Consider the following 15822-nt stretch of genomic DNA (forward strand, 5'->3'; position numbering starts at 1 on the left):
AGAAAGCTTCTTTCCAGATTTCATCTGACGATATTTCCTTTTTCCCCATAGCCCTCTATGGGCTTCCAAATATCACTTTGCCAATTCCACAAGAACTGTCTTAGCGAAAGGCTTCTTGAGGGGAAAGCTGTAACTCTGTGAGATGATTTCACAGAACACAAAGAAGTTTATCAGAAAGCTTCTTTCTCTTTGTTATAGGTGGATATTTCCTTTGGCCCTACAGTCTTCAAAGGGATCCGAAATATCTGTTCTCAGATTCCACAGAAATAGGGCTAGCAAAGAGATCCTCGAAATACACATGTAACTCAGGAGATGAATTAACAGAACACTAAGCAGTTTCTCAGAAAGCTCCTTTCCAGATTTCATCTGACGATATTTCCTTTTTCACCATAGCCCTCTATGGGATTCCAAATATCACTTTGCCAATTCCACAAGAACTGTCTTAGCGAAAGGCTTCTTGAGGGGAAAGCTGTAACTCTGTGAGATGATTTCACAGAACACAAAGAAGTTTCTCAGAAAGCTTCTTTCTCTTTGTTATCGGAGGATATTTCCTTTGGCCCTATAGTCTTCAAAAGGTTCCGAAATATCTTTTCTCTGTTTCCACAGAAATAGGGCTAGCAAAGAGATCCTCGAAATACACATGTAACTCTGTGAGATTAATTCACAGAACATTAAGCAGTTTCTCAGAAAGCTTCTTTCCTGATTGTATCTGAGGATATTTCCTTTTTCACCATAGCCCTCTATGGGCTTCCAAATATCACTTTGCCAATTCCACAAGAACTGTCTTAGCGAAAGGCTTCTTGAGGGGAAAGCTGTAACTCTGTGAGATGATTTCACAGAACACAAAGAAGTTTCTCAGAAAGCTTCTTTCTCTTTGTTATCGGAGGATATTTCCTTTGGCCCTATAGTCCTCAAAGGGATCCGAAATATCTGTTCTCAGATTCCACAGAAATAGGGCTAGCAAAGAGATCCTCGAAATACACATGTAACTCTGTGAGATGAATTAACAGAACACTAAGCAGTTTCTCAGAAAGCTTCTTTCCAGATTTCATCTGAGGATATTTCCTTTTTCACCATAGCCCTCTATGGGCTTCCAAATATCACTTTGCCAATTCCACAAGAACTGTCCTAGCGAAAGGCTTATTGAGGGGAAAGCTGTAACTCTGTGAGATGATTTCACAGAACACAAAGAAGTTTCTCAGAAAGCTTCTTTCTCTTTGTTATCGGAGGATATTTCCTTTGGCCCTATAGTCTTCAAAGGGATCCAAAATATCTGTTCTCAGATTCCACAGAAATAGGGCTAGCAAAGAGATCCTCGAAATACACATGTAATTCTGTGAGATGAATTAACAGAACACTAAGCAGTTTCTCAGAAAGCTTCTTTCCAGATTTCATCTGAGGATATTTCCTTTTTCCCCATAGCCCTCTATGGGCTTCCAAATATCACTTTGCCAATTCCACAAGAACTGTCTTAGCGAAAGGCTTCTTGAGGGGAAAGCTGTAACTCTGTGAGATGATTTCACAGAACACAAAGAAGATTCTCAGAAAGCTTCTTTCTCTTTGTTATCGGAGGATATTTCCTTAGGCCCTATAGTCTTCAAAGTGATCCGAAATATCTGTTCTCAGATTCCACAGAAATAGGGCTAGCAAAGAGATCCTCGAAATACACATGTAACTCGGTGAGATGAATTCACAGAACACTAAGCAGTTTCTCAGAGAGCTTCTTTCCAGATTTCATCTGACGATATTTCCTTTTAACCCATAGCCCTCTATGGGCTTCCAAATATCACTTTGCCAATTCCACAAGAACTGTCTTAGCGAAAGGCTTCTGAGGGGAAAGCTGTAACTCTGTGAGATGATTTCACAGAACACAAAGAAGTTTCTCAGAAAGCTTCTTTCTCTTTGTTATCGGAGGATATTTCCTTTGGCCCTATAGTCTTCAAAGGGATCCGAAATATCTGTTCTCAGATTCCACAGAAATAGGGCTAGCAAAGAGATCCTCGAAATACACATGTAACTCTGTGAGATGAATTCACAGAACACTAAGCAGTTTCTCAGAAAGCTTCTTTCCAGATTTCATCTGACGATATTTCCTTTTTCACCATAGCCCTCTATGCGCTTCCAAATATCACATTGCCAATTCCACAAGAACTGTCTTAGCGAAAGGCTTCTTGAGGGGAAAGCTGTAACTCTGTGAGATGATTTCACAGAACACAAAGAAGTTTCTCAGAAAGCTTCTTTCTCTTTGTTATCCGAGGATATTTCCTTTGGCACTATAGTCTTCGAAGGGATCCGAAATATCTGTTCTCAGATTCCACAGAAATAGGGCTAGCAAAGAGATCCTCGAAATACACATGTAACTCTGTGAGATGAATTAACAGAACACTAAGCAGTTTCTCAGAAAGCTTCTTTCCAGATTTCATCTGAGGATATTTCCTTTTTCACCATAGCCCTCTATGGGCTTCCAAATATCACTTTGCCAATTCCACAAGAACTGTCTTAGCGAAAGGCTTCTTCAGGGGAAAGCTGTAAATCTGTGAGATGATTTCACAGAACACAAAGAAGTTTCTCAGAAAGCTTCTTTCTCTTTGTTATCGGAGGATATTTCCTTTGGCCCTATAGTCTTCAAAGGGATCCGAAATATCTGTTGTCAGATTCCACAGAAATAGGGCTAGCAAAGAGATCCTCGAAATACACATGTAACTCTGTGAGATGAATTAACAGAACACTAAGCAGTTTCGCAGAAAGCTTCTTTCCAGATTTCATCTGACGATATTTCCTTTTTCCCCATAGCCCTCTATGGGCTTCCAAATATCACTTTGCCAATTCCACAAGAACTGTCTTAGCGAAAGGCTTCTTGAGGGGAAAGCTGTAACTCTGTGAGATGATTTCACAGAACACAAAGAAGTTTCTCAGAAAGCTTCTTTCTCTTTGTTATCGGAGGATATTTCCTTTGGCCCTATAGTCTTCAAAGGGATCCGAAATATCTGTTCTCAGATTCCACAGAAATTGGGCTAGCAAAGAGATCCTCGAAATACACATGTAACTCTGTGAGATGAATTAACAGAACACTAAGCAGTTTCTCAGAAAGCTTCTTTCCAGATTTCATCTGACGATATTTCCTTTTTCACCATAGCCCTCTATGGGCTTCCAAATATCACTTTGCCAATTCCACAAGAACTGTCTTAGCGAAAGGCTTATTGAGGGGAAAGCTGTAACTCTGTGAGATGATTACACAGAACACAAAGAAGTTTCTCAGAAAGCTTCTTTCTCTTTGTTATCGGAGGATATTTCCTTTGGCCCTACAGTCTTCAAAGGGATCCGAAATATCTGTTCTCAGATTCCACAGAAATAGGGCTAGCAAAGAGATCCTCGAAATACACATGTAATTCTGTGAGATGAATTAACAGAACACTAAGCAGTTTCTCAGAAAGCTTCTTTCCAGATTTCATCTGAGGATATTTCCTTTTTCCCCATAGCCCTCTATGGGCTTCCAAATATCACTTTGCCAATTCCACAAGAACTGTTTTAGCGAAAGGCTTCTTGAGGGGAAAGCTGTAACTCTGTGAGATGATTTCACAGAACACAAAGAAGTTTCTCAGAAAGCTTCTTTCTCTTTGATATCGGAGGATATTTCCTTAGGCCCTATAGTCTTCAAAGGGATCCGAAATATCTGTTCTCAGATTCCACAGAAATAGGGCTAGCAAAGAGATCCTCGAAATACACATGTAACTCTGTGAGATGAATTCACAGAACACTAAGCAGTTTCTCAGAGAGCTTCTTTCCAGATTTCATCTGACGATATTTCCTTTTTCCCTATAGCCCTCTATGTGCTTCCAAATATCACTTTGCCAAGTCCACAAGAACTGTCTTAGCGAAAGGCTTCTTGAGGGGAAAGCTGTAACTCTGTGAGATGATTTCACAGAACACAAAGAAGTTTCTCAGAAAGCTTCTTTCTCTTTGTTATCGGAGGATATTTCCTATGGCCGTATAGTCTTCAAAGGGATCCGAAATATCTGTTCTCAGATTCCACAGAAATAGGGCTAGCAAAGAGATCCTCGAAATACACATGTAACTCTGTGAGATGAATTAACCGAATACTAAGTAGTTTCTCAGAAAGCTTCATTCCAGATTTCATCTGAGGATATTTCCTTTTTCACCATAGCCCTCTATGGGCTTCCAAATATCACTTTGCCAATTCCACAACAACTGTCTTAGCGAAAGGCTTCTTGAGGGGAAAGCTGTAACTCTGTGAGATGATTTCACAGAACACAAAGAAGTTTCTCAGAAAGCTTCTTTCTCTTTGTTATCGGAGGATATTTCCTTTGGCCCTATAGTCTTCAAAGGGATCCGAAATATCTCTTCTCAGATTCCACAGAAATAGAGCTAGCAAAGAGATCCTGGAAATACACATGTAACTCTGTGAGATGAATTAACAGAACACTAAGCAGTTTCGCAGAAAGCTTCTTTCCAGATTTCATCTGTCGATATTTCCTTTTTCACCATAGCCCTCTGTGGGCTTCCAAATATCACTTTGCCAATTCCACAAGAACTGTCTTAGCGAAAGGCTTCTTGAGGGGAAAGCTGTAACTCTGTGAGATGATTTCACAGAACACAAAGAAGTTTCTCAGAAAGCTTCTTTCTCTTTGTTATCGGAGGATTTTTCCTTTGGCCCTATAGTCTTCAAAGGGATCCGAAATATCTTTTCTCAGTTTCCACAGAAATAGGGCTAGCAAAGAGATTCTCGAAATACACATGTAACTCTGTGAGATGAATTCACAGAACACTAAGCAGTTTCTCAGAAAGCTTCTTTCCAGATTTCATCTGAGGGTATTTCCTTTTTCACCATAGCCCTCTATGGGCTTCCAAATATCACTTTGCCAATTTCACAAGAACTGTCTTAGCGAAAGGCTTCTTCAGGGGAAAGCTGTAACTCTGTGAGATGATTTCCCAGAACACAAAGAAGTTTCTCAGAAAGCTTCTTTCTCTTTGTTATCCGAGGATATTTCCTATGGCCCTATAGTCTTCGAAGGGATCCGAAATATCTGTTCTCAGATTCCACAGAAATAGGGATAGCAAAGAGATCCTCGAAATACACATGTAACTCTGTGAGATGAATTAACAGAACACTAAGCAGTTTCTCAGAAAGCTTCTTTCCAGATTTCATCTGACGATATTTTCTTTTTCACCATAACCCTCTAAGGGCTTCCAAATATCACTTTGCCAATTCCACAAGAACTGTCTTAGCGAAAGGCTTCTTGAGGCCAAAGCTGTAACTCGGTGTGATGATTTCACAGAACACAAAGAAGTTTCTCAGAAAGCTTCTTTCTCTTTTTTATCCGAGGATATTTCCTTTGGCCCTATAGTCTTCAAAGGGATCCGAAATATTTGATTTCAGATTCCTCAGAAATAGGACTAGCAAAGAGATCCTCGAAATACACATGTAACTCTGTGAGATGAATTCACAGAACACTAAGCAGTTTCGCCGAAAGCTTCTTTCCAGATTTCATCTGACGATATTTCCTTTTTCACCATAGCCCTCTATGGGATTCCAAATATCACTTTGCCAATTCCACAAGAACTGTCTTAGCGAAAGGCTTTTTGAGGGGAAAGCTGTAACTCTGTGAGATGATTTCACAGAACACAAAGAAGTTTCTCAGAAAGCTTCTTTCTCTTTGTAATCGGAGGATATTTCCTTTGGCCCTACAGTCTTCAAAGGGATCCGAAATATCTGTTCTCAGATTCCACAGAAATAGGGCTAGCAAAGAGATACTCGAAATACACATGTAATTCTGTGAGATGAATTAACAGAACACTAAGCAGTTTCTCAGAAAGCTTCTTTCCAGATTTCATCTGAGGATATTTCCTTTTTCCCCATAGCCCTCTATGGGCTTCCAAATATCACTTTGCCAATTCCACAAGAACTGTCTGAGCGAAAGGCTTCTTCAGGGGAAAGCTGTAACTCTGTGATATGATTTCACAGAACACAAAGAAGTTTCTCAGAATGCTTCTTTCTCTTTGTTATCGGAGGATATTTCCTTTGGCCCTATAGTCTTCAAAGGGATCCGAAATATCTGTTCTCAGATTCCACAGAAATAGGGCTAGCAAAGAGATCCTCGAAATACACATGTAACTCTGTGAGATGAATTAACAGAACACTAAGCAGTTTCTCAGAAAGCTTCTTTCCAGATTTCATCTGAGGATATTTCCTTTTTCACCATAGCCCTCTCTGGGCTTCCAAATATCAGTTTGCCTATTCCACAAGAACTATCTTAGCGAAAGGCTTCTTGAGGGGAAAGCTGTAACTCTGTGAGATGATTTCACAGAACACAAAGAAGTTTCTCAGAAAGCTTCTTTCTCTTTGTTATCGGAGGATATTTCCTTTGGCCCTATAGTCTTCAAAGGGATCCGAAATATCTGCTCTCAGATTCCACAGAAATAGAGCTAGCAAAGAGATCCTCGAAATACATATGTAACTCTGTGAGATGAATTAACAGAACACTAAGCAGTTTCGCAGAAAGCTTCTTTCCAGATTTCATCTGACGATATTTCCTTTTTCAACATAGCCCTCTATGGGCTTCCAAATATCACTTTGCCAATTCCACAAGAACTGTCTTAGCGAAAGGCTTCTTGAGGGGAAAGCTGTAACTCTGTGAGATGATTTCACAGAACACAAAGAAGTTTCTCAGAAAGCTTCTTTCTCTTTGTTATTGGAGGATATTTCCTTTGGCCCTATAGTCCTCAAAGGGATCCGAAATATCTGTTCTCAGATTCCACAGAAATAGGGCTAGCAAAGAGATCCTCGAAATACACATGTAACTCTGTGAGGTGAATTAACAGAACACTAAGCAGTTTCTCAGAAAGCTTCTTTCCAGATTTCATCTGAGGATATTTCCTTTTTCACCATAGCCCTCTATGGGCTTCCAAATATCACTTTGCCAATTCCACAAGAACTGTCCTAGCGAAAGGCTTATTGAGGGGAAAGCTGTAACTCTGTGAGATGATTTCACAGAACACAAAGAAGTTTCTCAGAAAGCTTCTTTCTCTTTGTTATCGGAGGTTATTTCCTTTGGCCCTATAGTCTTCAAAGGGATCCGAAATATCTGCTCTCAGATTCCACAGAAATACAGCTAGCAAAGAGATCCTCGAAATATATATGTAACTCTGTGAGATGAATTAACAGAACACTAAGCAGTTTCGCAGAAAGCTTCTTTCCAGATTTCATCTGACGATATTTCCTTTTTCAACATAGCCCTCTATGGGCTTCCAAATATCACTTTGCCAATTCCACAAGAACTGTCTTAGCGAAAGGCTTCTTGAGGGGAAAGCTGTAACTCTGTGAGATGATTTCACAGAACACAAAGAAGTTTCTCAGAAAGCTTCTTTCTCTTTGTTATCGGAGGATATTTCCTTTGGCCCTATAGTCTTCAAAGGGATCCGAAATATCTGTTCTCAGATTGCACAGAAATAGGGCTAGCAAAGAGATCCTCGAAATACACATGTAACTCTGTGAGATGAATTAACAGAACACTAAGCAGTTTCTCAGAAAGCTTCTTTCCAGATTTCATCTGACGATATTTTCTTTTTCACCATAGCCCTCTAAGGGCTTCCAAATATCACTTTGCCAATTCCACAAGAACTGTCTTAGCGAAAGGCTTCTTGAGGGGAAAGCTGTAACTCTGTGAGATGATTTCACAGAACACAAAGAAGTTTCTCAGAAAGCTTCTTTCTCTTTGTTATCCGAGGATATTTCCTTTGGCCCTATAGTCTTCAAAGGGATCCGAAATATCTGCTTTCAGATTCCACAGAAATAGGACTAACAAAGAGATCCTCGAAATACACATGTAACTCTGTGAGATGAATTCACAGAACACTAAGCAGTTTCGCAGAAAGCTTCTTTCCAGATTTCATCTGACGATATTTCCTTTTTCACCATAGCCCTCTAAGGGATTCCAAATATCACTTTGCCAATTCCACAAGAACTGTCTTAGCGAAAGGCTTCTTGAGGGGAAAGCTGTAACTCCGTGAGATGATTTCACAGAACACAAAGAAGTTTCTCAGAAAGCTTCTTTCTCTTTGTTATCGGAGGATTTTTCCTTTGGCCCTATATTCTTCAAAGGGTTCCGAAATATCTTTTCTCAGTTTCCACAGAAATAGGGCTAGCAAAGAGGTCCTCGAAATACACATGTAACTCTGTGAGATTAATTCACAGAACATTAAGCAGTTTCTCAGAAAGCTTCTTTCCATATTTCATCTGAGGATATTTCCTTTTTCCCCATAGCCCTCTATGGGCTTCCAAATATCACTTTGCCAATTCCACAAGAACTGTCTTAGCGAAAGGCTTCTTGAGGGGAAAGCTGTAACTCTGTGAGATGATTTCACAGAACACAAAGAAGTTTCTCAGAAAGCTTCTTTCTCTTTGTTATCGGAGGATATTTCCTTAGGCCCTATAGTCTTCAAAGTGATCCGAAATATCTGTTCTCAGATTCCACAGAAATAGGGCTAGCAAAGAGATCCTGGAAATACACATGTAACTCTGTGAGATGAATTCACAGAACACTAAGCAGTTTCTCAGAGAGCTTCTTTCCAGATTTCATCTGATGATATTTCCTTTTTCCCCATAGCCCTCTATGGGCTTTCAAATATCACTTTGCCAAGTCCACAAGAACTGTCTTAGGGAAAGGCTTCTTGAGGGGAAAGCTGTAACTCTGTGAGATGATTTCACAGAACACAAAGAAGTTTCTCAGAAAGCTTCTTTCTCTTTGTTATCGGAGGATATTTCCTTAGGCCCTATAGTCTTCAAAGGGATCCGAAATATCTGCTCTCAGATTCCACAGAAATAGAGCTAGCAAAGAGATCCTCGAAATACATATGTAACTCTGTGAGATGAATTAACAGAACACTAAGCAGTTTCGCAGAAAGCTTCTTTCCAGATTTCATCTGACGATATTTCCTTTTTCAACATAGCCCTCTATGGGCTTCCAAATATCACTTTGCCAATTCCAAAAGAACTGTCTTAGCGAAAGGCTTCTTGAGGGGAAAGCTGTAACTCTGTGAGATGATTTCACAGAACACAAAGAAGTTTCTCAGAAAGCTTCTTTCTCTTTGTTGTCGGAGGATATTTCCTTTGGCCCTATAGTCTTCAAAGGGATCCGAAATATCTGTTCTCAGATTGCACAGAAATAGGGCTAGCAAAGAGATCCTCGAAATACACATGTAACTCTGTGAGATGAATTAACAGAACACTAAGCAGTTTCTCAGAAAGCTTCTTTCCAGATTTCATCTGACGATATTTTCTTTTTCACCATAGCCCTCTATGGGCTTCCAAATATCACTTTGCCAATTCCAAAAGAACTGTCTTAGCGAAAGGCTTCTTGAGGGGAAAGCTGTAACTCTGTGAGATGATTTCACAGAACACAAAGAAGTTTCTCAGAAAGCTTCTTTCTCTTTGTTATCCGAGGATATTTCCTTTGGCCCTATAGTCTTCAAAGGGATCCGAAATATCTGCTTTCAGATTCCACAGAAATAGGACTAGCAAAGAGATCCTCGAAATACACATGTAACTCTGTGAGATGAATTCACAGAACACTAAGCAGTTTCGCAGAAAGCTTCTTTCCAGATTTCATCTGACGATATTTCCTTTTTCACCATAGCCCTCTATGGGATTCCAAATATCACTTTGCCAATTCCACAAGAACTGTCTTAGCGAAAGGCTTCTTGAGGGGAAAGCTGTAACTCTGTGAGATGATTTCACAGAACACAAAGAAGTTTCTCAGAAAGATTCTTTCTCTTTGTTATCGGAGGATATTTCCTTTGGCCCTATATTCTTCAAAGGGTTCCGAAATATCTTTTCTCAGTTTCCACAGAAATAGGGCTAGCAAAGAAATCCTCGAAATACACATGTAACTCTGTGAGATTAATTCACAGAACATTAAGCAGTTTCTCAGAAAGCTTCTTTCCATATTTCATCTGAGGATACTTCCTTTTTCACCATAGCCCTCTATGGGCTTCCAAATATCACTTTGCCAATTCCACAAGAACTGTCTTAGCGAAAGGCTTCTTGAGGGGAAAGCTGTAACTCTGTGAGATGATTTCACAGAACACAAAGAAGTTTCTCAGAAAGCTTCTTTCTCTTTGTTATTGGAGGATATTTCCTTTGGCCCTATAGTCCTCAAAGGGATCCGAAATATCTGTTCTCAGATTCCACAGAAATAGGGCTAGCAAAGAGATCCTCGAAATACACATGTAACTCAGTGAGGTGAATTAACAGAACACTAAGCAGTTTCTCAGAAAGCTTCTTTCCAGATTTCATCTGAGGATATTTCCTTTTTCACCATAGCCCTCTAGGGGCTTCCAAATATCACTTTGCCAATTCCACAAGAACTGTCCTAGCGAAAGGCTTATTGAGGGGAAAGCTGTAACTCTGTGAGATGATTTCACAGAACACAAAGAAGTTTCTCAGAAAGCTTCTTTCTCTTTGTTATCGGAGGTTATTTCCTTTGGCCCTATAGTCTTCAAAGGGATCCGAAATATATGCTCTCAGATTCCACAGAAATACAGCTAGCAAAGAGATCCTCGAAATACATATGTAACTCTGTGAGATGAATTAACAGAACACTAAGCAGTTTCGCAGAAAGCTTCTTTCCAGATTTCATCTGTCGATATTTCCTTTTTCAACATAGCCCTCTATGGGCTTCCAAATATCACTTTGCCAATTCCACAAGAACTGTCTTAGCGAAAGGCTTCTTGAGGGGAAAGCTGTAACTCTGTGAGATGATTTCACAGAACACAAAGAAGTTTCTCAGAAAGCTTCTTTCTCTTTGTTATCGGAGGATATTTCCTTTGGCCCTATAGTCTTCAAAGGGATCCGAAATATCTGTTCTCAGATTGCAAAGAAATAGGGCTAGCAAAGAGATCCTCAAAATACACATGTAACTCTGTGAGATGAATTAACAGAACACTAAGCAGTTTCTCAGAAAGCTTCTTTCCAGATTTCATCTGACGATATTTTCTTTTTCACCATAGCCCTCTATGGGCTTCCAAATATCACTTTGCCAATTCCACAAGAACTGTCTTAGCGAAAGGCTTCTTGAGGGGAAAGCTGTAACTCTGTGAGATGATTTCACAGAACACAAAGAAGTTTCTCAGAAAGCTTCTTTCTCTTTGTTATCCGAGGATATTTCCTTTGGCCCTATAGTCTTCAAAGGGATCCGAAATATCTGCTTTCAGATTCCACAGAAATAGGACTAGCAAAGAGATCCTCGAAATACACATGTAACTCTGTGAGATGAATTCACAGAACACTAAGCAGTTTCGCAGAAAGCTTCTTTCCAGATTTCATCTGACGATATTTCCTTTTTCACCATAGCCCTCTATGGGATTCCAAATATCACTTTGCCAATTCCACAAGAACTGTCTTAGCGAAAGGCTTCTTGAGTGGAAAGCTGTAACTCCGTGAGATGATTTCACAGAACACAAAGAAGTTTCTCAGAAAGCTTCTTTCTCTTTGTTATCGGAGGATTTTTCGTTTGGCCCTATATTCTTCAAAGGGTTCCGAAATATCTTTTCTCAGTTTCCACAGAAATAGCGCTAGCAAAGAGATCCTCGAAATACACATGTAACTCTGTGAGATTAATTCACAGAACATTAAGCAGTTTCTCAGAAAGCTTCTTTCCATATTTCATCTGACGATATTTCCTTTTTCACCATAGCCCTCTATGGGCTTCCAAATATCACTTTGCCAATTCCACAAGAACTGTCTTAGCGAAAGGCTTCTTGAGGGGAAAGCTGTAACTCTGTGAGATGATTTCACAGAACACAAAGAAGTTTCTCAGAAAGCTTCTTTCTCTTTGTTATTGGAGGATATTTCCTTTGGCCCTATAGTCCTCAAAGGGATCCGAAATATCTGTTCTCAGATTCCACAGAAATAGGGGTAGCAAAGAGATCCTCGAAATACATATGTAATTCTGTGAGATGAATTAACAGAACACTAAGCAGTTTCGCAGAAAGCTTCTTTCCAGATTTCATCTGACGATATTTCCTTTTTCAACATAGCCCTCTATGGGCTTCCAAATATCACTTTGCCAATTCCACAAGAACTGTCTTAGCGAAAGGCTTCTTGAGGGGAAAGCTGTAACTCTGTGAGATGATTTCACAGAACACAAAGAAGTTTCTCAGAAAGCTTCTTTCTCTTTGTTATCGGAGGATATTTCCCTTGGCCTTTAGTCTTCAAAGGGATCCGAAATATCTGTTCTCAGATTGCACAGAAATAGGGCTAGCAAAGAGATCCTCGAAATACACATGTAACTCTGTGAGATGAATTAACAGAACACTAAGCAGTTTCTCAGAAAGCTTCTTTCCAGATTTCATCTGACGATATTTTCTTTTTCACCATAGCCCTCTATGGGCTTCCAAATATCACTTTGCCAATTCCACAAGAACTGTCTTAGCGAAAGGCTTCTTGAGGGGAAAGCTGTAACTCTGTGAGATGATTTCACAGAACACAAAGAAGTTTATCAGAAAGCTTCTTTCTCTTTGTTATCCGAGGATATTTCCTTTGGCCCTACAGTCTTCAAAGGGATCCGAAATATCTGCTTTCAGATTCCACAGAAATAGGACTAGCAAAGAGATCCTCGAAATACACATGTAACTCTGTGAGATGAATTCACAGAACACTAAGCAGTTTCGCAGAAAGCTTCTTTCCAGATTTCATCGGACGATATTTCCTTTTTCACCATAGCCCTCTATGGGATTCCAAATATCACTTTGCCAATTCCACAAGAACTGTCTTAGCGAAAGGCTTCTTGAGGGGAAAGCTGTAACTCTGTGAGATGATTTCACAGAACACAAAGAAGTTTCTCAGAAAGCTTCTTTCTCTTTGTTATCGGAGGATTTTTCCTTTGGCCCTATATTCTTCAAAGGGTTCCGAAATATCTTTTCTCAGTTTCCACAGAAATAGGGCTAGCAAAGAGATCCTCGAAATACACATGTAACTCTGTGAGATTAATTCACAGAACATTAAGCAGTTTCTCAGAAAGCTTCTTTCCATATTTCATCTGAGGATATTTCCTTTTTCACCATAGCCCTCTATGGGCTTCCAAATATCACTTTGCCAATTCCACAAGAACTGTCTTAGCGAAAGGCTTCTTGAGGGGAAAGCTGTAACTCTGTGAGATGATTTCACAGAACACAAAGAAGTTTCTCAGAAAGCTTCTTTCTCTTTGTTATCGGAGGATATTTCCTTAGGCCCTATCGTCTTCAAAGTGATCCGAAATATCTGTTCTCAGATTCCACAGAAATAGGGCTAGCAAAGAGATCCTCGAAATACACATGTAACTCTGTGAGATGAATTCACAGAACACTAAGCAGTTTCTCAGAGAGCTTCTTTCCAGATTTCATCTGACGATATTTCCTTTTAACCCATAGCCCTCTATGGGCTTCCAAATATCACTTTGCCAATTCCACAAGAACTGTCTTAGCGAAAGGCTTCTTGAGGGGAAAGCTGTAACTCTGTGAGATGATTTCACAGAACACAAAGAAGTTTCTCAGAAAGCTTCTTTCTCTTTGTTATCGGAGGATATTTCCTTTGGCCTTATAGTCTTCAAAGGGATCCGAAATATCTGTTCTCAGATTCCACAGAAATAGGGCTAGCAAAGAGATCCTCGAAATACACATGTAACTCTGTGAGATGAATTAACAGAACACTAAGCAGTTTCGCAGAAAGCTTCTTTCCAGATTTCATCTGACGATATTTCCTTTTTCAACATAGCCCTCTCTCGGCTTCCAAATATCACTTTGCCAATTCCACAAGAACTGTCTTAGGAAAGGCTTCTTGAGGGGAAAGCTGTAACTCTGTGAGATGATTTCACAGAACACAAAGAAGTTTCTCAGAAAGCTTCTTTCTCTTTGTTATCGGAGGATATTTCCTTTGGCCCTATAGTCTACAAAGGGATCCGAAATATCTGTTCTCAGATTCCACAGAAATAGAGCTAGCAAAGAGATCCTCGAAATACACATGTAACTCTGTGAGAAGATTTAACAGAACACTAAGCAGTTTCGCAGAAAGCTTCTTTCCATATTTCATCTGACGATATTTCCTTTTTCCCCATAGCCCTCTATGGGCTTCCAAATATCACTTTGCCAATTCCACAAGAACTGTCTTAGCGAAAGGCTTCTTGAGGGGAAAGCTGTAACTCTGTGAGATGATTTCACAGAACACAAAGAAGTTTCTCAGAAAGCTTCTTTCTCTTTGTTATCGGAGGATATTTCCTTTGGACCTATAGTCTTCAAAGGGATCCGAAATATCTGTTCTCAGATTCCACAGAAATAGGGCTAGCAAAGAGATCCTCGAAATACACATGTAACTCTGTGAGATGAATTAACAGAACACTAAGCAGTTTCTCAGAAAACTTCTTTCCAGATTTCATCTGACGATATTTCCTTTTTCACCATAGCCCTCTATGGGCTTCCAAATATCACTTTGCCATTTCCACAAGAACTGTCTTAGCGAAAGGCTTATTGAGGGGAAAGCTGTAACTCTGTGAGATGATTACACAGAACACAAAGAAGTTTCTCAGAAAGCTTCTTTCTCTTTGTTATCTGAGGATATTTCCTTTGGCCCTACAGTCTTCAAAGGGATCCGAAATATCTGTTCTCAGATTCCACAGAAATAGGGATAGCAAAGAGATCCTCGAAATACACATGTAATTCTCTGAGATGAATTCACAGAACACTAAGCAGTTTCTCAGAAAGCTTCTTTCCAGATTTCATCTGAGGATATTTCCTTTTTCCCCATAGCCCTCTATGGGCTTCCAAATATCACTTTGCCAATTCCAAAAGAACTGTCTTAGCGAAAGGCTTCTTGAGGGGAAAGCTGTAACTCTGTGAGATGATTTCACAGAACACAAAGAAGTTTCTCAGAAAGCTTCTTTCTCTTTGTTATCGGAGGATATTTCCTTAGGCCCTATAGTCTTCAAAGTGATCCGAAATATCTGTTCTCAGATTCCACAGAAATAGGGCTAGCAAAGAGATCCTCGAAATACACATGTAACTCTGTGAGATGAATTCACAGAACGCTAAGCAGTTTCTCAGAGAGCATCTTTCCAGATTTCATCTGACGATATTTCCTTTTTCCCCATAGCCCTCTAAGGGCTTCCAAATATCACTTTGCCAAGTTCACAAGAACTGTCTTAGCGAAAGGCTTCTTGAGGGGAAAGCTGTAACTCTGTGAGATGATTTCACAGAACACAAAGAAGTTTCTCAGAAAGCTTCTTTCTCTTTGTTATCGGAGGATATTTCCTTTGGCCCTATAGTCTTCAATGGGATCCGAAATATCTGTTCTCAGATTCCACAGAAATAGGGCTAGCATAGAGATCCTCGAAATACACATGTAACTCTGTGAGATGAATTAACAGAACACTAAGTAGTTTCTCAGAAAGCTTCATTCCAGATTTCATATGAGGATATTTCCTTTTTCACCATAGCCCTCTATGGGCTTCCAAATATCACTTTGCCAATTCCACAAGAACTGTCTTAGTGAAAGGCTTCTTGAGGGGAAAGCTGTAACTCTGTGAGATGATTTCACAGAACACAAAGAAGTTTCTCAGAAAGCTTCTTTCTCTTTGTTATCGGAGGATATTTCCTTTGGCCCTATAGTCTTCAAAGGGATCCGAAATATCTGTTCTCAGATTCCACAGAAATAGAGCTAGCAAAGACATCCTCGAAATACACATGTAACTCTGTGAGATGAATTAACAGAACACTAAGCAGTTTCGCAGAAAGCTTCTTTCCAGATTTCATCTGACGATATTTCCTTTTTCACCA

This window comes from Macaca nemestrina, chromosome 11 (genome assembly GCF_043159975.1).
Source record: "Macaca nemestrina isolate mMacNem1 chromosome 11, mMacNem.hap1, whole genome shotgun sequence".
Taxonomy (NCBI): Eukaryota; Metazoa; Chordata; class Mammalia; order Primates; family Cercopithecidae; genus Macaca; species Macaca nemestrina.